The sequence below is a fragment of the Hemicordylus capensis genome, chromosome 4 (assembly GCF_027244095.1).
Source record: "Hemicordylus capensis ecotype Gifberg chromosome 4, rHemCap1.1.pri, whole genome shotgun sequence".
Lineage (NCBI taxonomy): Eukaryota > Metazoa > Chordata > Lepidosauria > Squamata > Cordylidae > Hemicordylus > Hemicordylus capensis.
The window spans coordinates 6,189,976-6,196,127 of NC_069660.1; the positions used below are offsets into that span (position 1 = coordinate 6,189,976).

Below are 6,152 nucleotides of genomic sequence, written 5' to 3' on the forward strand. Positions count from 1 at the left end.
TCTGTGCCGGGTGCTTTGGAGACAGAGTGGGGAAAGAAACATGCGGGATAAGAATGGGTGGCGGGGGGCATGATGCTTAACTTGCAGTGGTGGTGGGGGACACCAGCAAGGGGCCCTCCTCCAAAGGCCTTTAGGTCTAGGCTCCAAAATTGCCTAGGTACACCTCTGATTGAACGGCACAATTTTCAAATCAACCTAATTGCAGTGATTATTCCTGGCTCACAGCAACTCAGCCACAAGCTCCATGCAAACTGGAGGACTGGCTTGCCCGTCCTATCTCTTCCCCTCAACTAAACAGAATCATATATTTATAATTCCTGTTAAAGACACATTTCACGTTGATTATATATTGGTGCTGAAATAATATGTTAACCTCCCATTACATGCAAATGTCAGTTTTTTTTAAAAAAAGAAAGCAAGAAAGGAGAGGGGGAGAAAAGAGCAGCTGTAGGGAAGGATTTTGAACAGACAGGTGGTGGAAGGGAGGGGATGCTTAACCCTTTCCCTGCCTGACCCTCCAAATGCCCTCCCCTGAATAGCTTTCCCCCGCTACAGGGTCCATAATGTGTATAAATTTGCAATTTGAATCCTGCAAGCTTCATCGTATCTAGGGGCTTGATGATTAGAACTCCCGACGGAATTTTATTCTGGAAGAAGCAGCTGTGGGGACCCCTGATTTGCACTTTTCTCTCTCCATGCTATGGCCCGGATCCAAATTGCTGCCCCCGTGACCCTGCTGTTAGCTGCAGTGAGGAAAACTTACAAGCACAAAGTCAGGCCTGTAAGTTTTCTTTCTGTGGCTAATAGCAGCTTCAGGGAGGGGGGAATCTGCACTGGGCAATTGGTGCCGGGAGGAAGGATTGAACCCCCTTCCCCCTATGTTGCAGCCCCGTTGATTTATATTTATTGTTAAATTTCTATACCACCTTCCATTAAAACCATCACAAGGCAGTTCGCACAAAAGTTAAAACACGACTACCACAACTACACAATCAGCTAAAATATAAAAATACAGATCTGATTAATAGATTAAAAAAACCAAGTGCAATATAACCACAAACAATACAAAGCAGCAGCAGCAGAGACAATCATATAAAAGCCTGGGTAAAAAGCCAAGATTTCACATGCTTTCTAAAAACTGTGATGGAGACGGAGGAGCGAATAGCCACCGGGAGAGCATTCCAGAGTCTGGGGGCAGCAACAGAGAAGTCCCTGTCTCATGTGCACGACAGCCGAGCCTCCCTCACTGGCGGCACCCGGAGCAGAGCCCCCTCAGATGACCTCGTCAAGCGGGCAGCAACCTTTGAGTGCAGGCGGTCCCTCAGGTATCCAGGGCTCAAACCGTTAAGGGCTTTAAAGGTCAAAACCGGCACCTTGAATTGGACCCGGAAACGAACTGGCAGCCAGTGCAACTCTTTCAGAATGGGTGTGATGTGATCCCACCGGGCAGCTCCAGATACTCGAGAGGCGGTCCAGAAGGATACCATGGTTGATGGTATCGAATGCCACTGAGAGGTCCAGCAGAACCAACAGCAGAACCAACCCTGTCTAGCTCCCGGCATAGCCTGTCCACTAGAGTGACCAAGACAGTTTCAGTCCCATATCCAGGGTGGAAGCCAGATTGAAAAGGGTCTAAACCAGCAACCCCTTGGAGCTGCGTTTACAAGAAGAAGATTACATTGGGAGTCCCACTCGCATTGCTCCAACATACCATGTGGTTCGTCCCTGAGACGATGGACTCAGAATGAACGCTACATGAACTGGAACAGAAGTCCATTTGCTCCTGAAAGAGATGAGATACCAGCATGGGTGGTGCAGCCAGGCCCGGCCTGAGGGTTTTGGTGCCCCCTCCCACCAAGTATAATGTACAGAGCCCGGGATTGAACTTTAGCAGCGCAGGCTGTTCATTTGACTGGTCACTTGGAAGGACCAACTTGGATTGCAGATGACCCGCAAATGAATAGCCCACATAGGGTTGAGGACACAGTGGGAGGGAGTTCCCAGTCTATGGGAATCTGGGGGCTTTTTAGTTTAGAAAAAAGGAGACTGCGGGGATACATGGGAGAGGTCTATAAAATCATGCATGGAGTGGAGAAAGTGGATAGAAATTCTTCTCCTTCTCACATAACACTAGAACCAGGGGTTATCCCATGAAATTGATTGCCAAGAAACTTAGGACCAACAAACGGAAGTGCTTTTTTACACAACGCATAATAAACTTGTGGAATTCTTTGCCACAAGATGTGGTGACAGCCAACAACCTGGATGGCTTGAAGAGGGCTTTGGGTCACTTCATGGAGGAGAGGTCTATCATTGGCAACTAGTCGGAGGGCTACAGGCCACCTCCAGCCTCAGAGGCAGGACGCCTCTGAGTACCAGTTGCAGGGGAGTAACAACAGGATGCTGGACTAGAGGGGTATCCTTGGGCCTGATCCAGCAGGGCTGTTCTTAGGTTCTCATGTTCTTATTGCATGTGTGTGTGTCGGGCGGGGCGGACCTCCAACCCTTCAGAGATGAAAAGAAGCTGCTGCTCATTTGGAAGTCCAGGCTGAGACTGTTTCTTTTTGGAAATGAGTACTGAGGCAGCCGCAGAGGGAGCCCAGTGGCAGCCTGGGTGCTGCCTCTACCGCACACACACACCCACAGCCCTGCCCCTCCGTCTGACATCAGAAGCAGGGAGTGTCTAGCCACGCTCCCACGTCTGACGTCAGATGCGGGTGTGTGGCTTCGCTCCCAAATGGGGCTGCGTGGCCTCGTTTCAGAGTGGAATCACGCCCCCACATCTGATGTCAGTCACGGAGGACATGTCTGTGGCCGTGAGGCATGGCCCCTGAGGGCTGGCGGCCCGTGTTCTTTGAACCCTTTCGCCCAGTGTTGGCTCCACCCCTGTGCTGAGGCCGGCGATTCCTATTCAAGAGAGGGAGTTCAGCTTAGGAGACCCGCTGTGTATCGGAGGTTGAGGTAGAAGGAGCCAAGAAGCCTGTGTCTTATGGGGTGTAGGACGTGCAGGCCCTTTGGGGAGCAGCAAGGGGTGCAGGGTTACATCCTCACCCCACTGTGCTGTACTTCATGGGTGCCATACAAGAGGGAGAGAAGAAATCATCACTGGCAGTGCTATATCCTGGCACTGTCTATGCACACCCCCACCCCCTGCCAGAAACCGATGCTCTAGGCGACTGCCCAGGTCTGCCTAGTGGATGGCTGGGCCCTGGGTTAGTCCAGTCAATTTCTTCCTTTTGATGATCAAGGGATGGTTGTGCCAGGCCTCTCCTTTTCCAGCATTCAGCCCCCTTCTTTTTCTCTTCCTGCAGAATCCTGGAGACCTGCAAGCAGCATGAGTCGATTCCAGAGATCCATCCGCAGCCTCGCTTGAGAAGACTGGAGGTTCATCGCCCCTTTGAACCTCTCTGTCCCACCTCCCGTCTAGACCGTATTTTTAGAGATTTGCATCAACTCCGGTCCGGGATTGGTGATGTGCAGAGATAACACATTCTGGACACCCCCAGGGGATCCGTATGGATTGTGTGCGAGTGTGCCTAGCAGCATTGACGGAGTGATGGCACATCCCAGGGGGGCTGCTATGGCAACTGCCTCCCCCACCCCAGTTCCCGTTCTGCATGTGTGCATGGGCTGCCCCCCTGATTGAGGAGGCAAGCAGGACAAAGAGAGGGAGGCTGCCAGCTGTCCCGGAGCAATTATGCTCCTTGAAAACATACAGATCATAATTGCATTCGCATTAGGACGGCTCCTACGCCTCCTGCCGCTTGAGCTCCCCCCGCCCCCCCGGCAACCTCCCACCCGCTGCTCAGAACACACAGCTGACTGAGTGGGGAGCCGTGAAGGGGGGACTGGGAGGGCAGAGCAGCAGGGCTGGCTCCCTCCGGAAGCGCCGAGAAGGGGTGGGGAGACCAGGCTGCGCTCTGTACCTGGCTTGCCTTCTCCTGGAGCATAACCCTCCTGGTCCCATCTCAGCAAAGAACACACAGGCATACTCACAGGTGGGCTCTCCAGCCTGCCTCTCAAACCAGCAAGCTCCCGGCGGGTGGAGGCTTTTTTGAAAGTGGGTCTCTTTGTGTGGCCAGGCCAACCTGCAGATCAAAAGAGCAGACCGAAGTGCTGACTCACAAGTATTCTGCCCTTTTGAGTAGCACACAGGGGGGCCTTCGTTGCGAGTAAATCTATGTCTGTGCAATTTCTTCAGCTTGCTATTTCAAATAATGAGGAGGCAGAGTGCTCTAACACTAGGACCACGGGTCACCACATGAAACTGATCGCCAAGAATTTTAGGACTGACAAAGGGAAGTACTTTTTCACACAATGCATCATCAACTTGTGGAACTCTCTGCCACAAGATATGGTGACAGCCAACAACCTGGACAGAAGGGGTTTGGATCACTTCCAGTGGCATATCGGGGGGAAACGGCGCCCAGGGCAAGCACCCTGAAATGGCGCCCCCCGCCACCCCCTGGCCCCCACATACCTGGGCCGGCGGCGGCGGTGCCCCCCAGGCAGCAGATCGCTGGCGGTGGCGGCAATTCGGCGGTGGCAATGTGGTGGGCCGCTGCGGCGATGTGGCGGGCCACGGCGGCAATGTGGCAGGCGGCGGCGGGTCGCCCACCGAGTGGCGGCGGGTCGCTCACCGAGTGGCGGCGGCGGGTCGCCCGCCGCGCTGAGTGCGGCGGTGGCTGGTGTGGTGGCTGGCCTGGTGGCGATGGGATGGCCTCCTCGCCAAGCCTGCCTTCTGGCCCGGCATCGCTGCCTGCACTCCGCGCCACCGCTCGGCCGCTACAGCTACACTGAGGAGGCCATCCCATTGCTGCCAGGCCAGCCACCGCTGCACTCGGCGCGGCAAGTGACTCGCCACCGCCGCCACTCGGCGGGCGACCCGCCGCCGAATTGCCGCCGCACGCACGCTGCCACACTCAGTGGGCGATCCAGGGGCGGCGGCGGGGGGGAGCCACTTTTTGGCACCCCCCCACGTGACCCACCGGGGTGGCGCCTGGGGCACGTGCCCCCCCTGCCCCCCTATAGTTACACCCCTGATCACTTCATAGAGGAGAGGTCTATCAACGGCTACTAGTCGGAGGGCTACAGGCCACCTCCAGCCTCAGAGGCAGGATGCCTCTGAGTCCCAGTTGCAGGGGAGTAACAGCAGGAGAGAGGGCATGTCCTCAACTCCTGCCTGTGGGCTTCCAGTGGCATCTGGTGGGCCACTGTGTCAAACAAGATGCTGGACTAGATGGGCTTCCTTGGGCCGGATCCAGCAGGGCTGTTCTGATGTTCATATGAGGCTGAGGGCTTCTCTGTGGCAGGACCTGCTAGCGAGGCAGTGGCCCTGCCTTCTGCTGGAAGCAACAACTGCACAACTGACACACCCTCGGCCACCAGCTTCACCTGCAAATTTGCCACTGAGAGGGCTCACCCCTTCTCTTCTCCTCCCTTCTCCTCCTCCCTCTCCTCTCTGCTTCCTTAAAAAATAGCCTGTGGAGAGAGGGGGAACTGGCAGAGAAGAGGAAGCCGCCTCCTTTAGAAACAACCCACACTTCCTGAAACTGCTCACTGGGGACGGCGAGGAGGGAGGGAGGGAGGGAGGGAGGAGGCTTCCTCCCTGCCGCTGCCCCCCCCCCCACGCACATGTGACGTACTCTTTCTCCTCTCCCCTCATCCCATGAGTCATTCGAGGCTGCTCAGCAGCAGTGTGGGGCTAGGCAGGGGTGGATTCCACCCTCATTCTGGTCCTTTATGGTTCTGGGCCTCCCCTCTGCCTTGTGCCCCACTCCTCCTGAATTCTAGGGATTGCCTAGGTTTATCCTAGAGATGCTACCAGGTTTATTTAAGTGCATTTCTAACATTAAAACCCCTGCTAACTGGGCAGAGAGGCACCTTTTAATGTGGTGATTCTCTTGTATTTAGCAGGGGGAGAGTAACTGGCCCTATCCACTCCCAGCACAGTACCTCCAGTTAACGTACATCTTCAGGGTCTTCCTAAAAGCAAGCAGAGAAGGAGATGCTCTAATTTCAACGGGAAGTTTAAATTATGATGTTTTCACAAATGTTTTCATTCACTGAGATCACTTTATTTGTTCTATAAATATTAACTTTTATATTGTTTCTACATTTGTTACGTGTGAACTTTGTACACTGCCTAGAGA

At 54.3% G+C, this 6,152-nt stretch overlaps 1 long non-coding RNA gene across 1 annotated transcript; it reads right to left on the minus strand.

The window, feature by feature from the left end:
- Positions 1 to 1,691: 1,691 nt before the first annotated feature.
- Positions 1,692 to 5,440, minus strand: LOC128322710 (uncharacterized). The gene is made up of 3 exons (XR_008305901.1): positions 5,395 to 5,440; positions 3,997 to 4,088; positions 1,692 to 1,783 (listed from the first exon to the last, which is right to left on the minus strand). It is a non-coding gene; the product is annotated as an uncharacterized LOC128322710 (long non-coding RNA).
- Between the last annotated feature and the right edge of the window lie 712 nt (positions 5,441 to 6,152).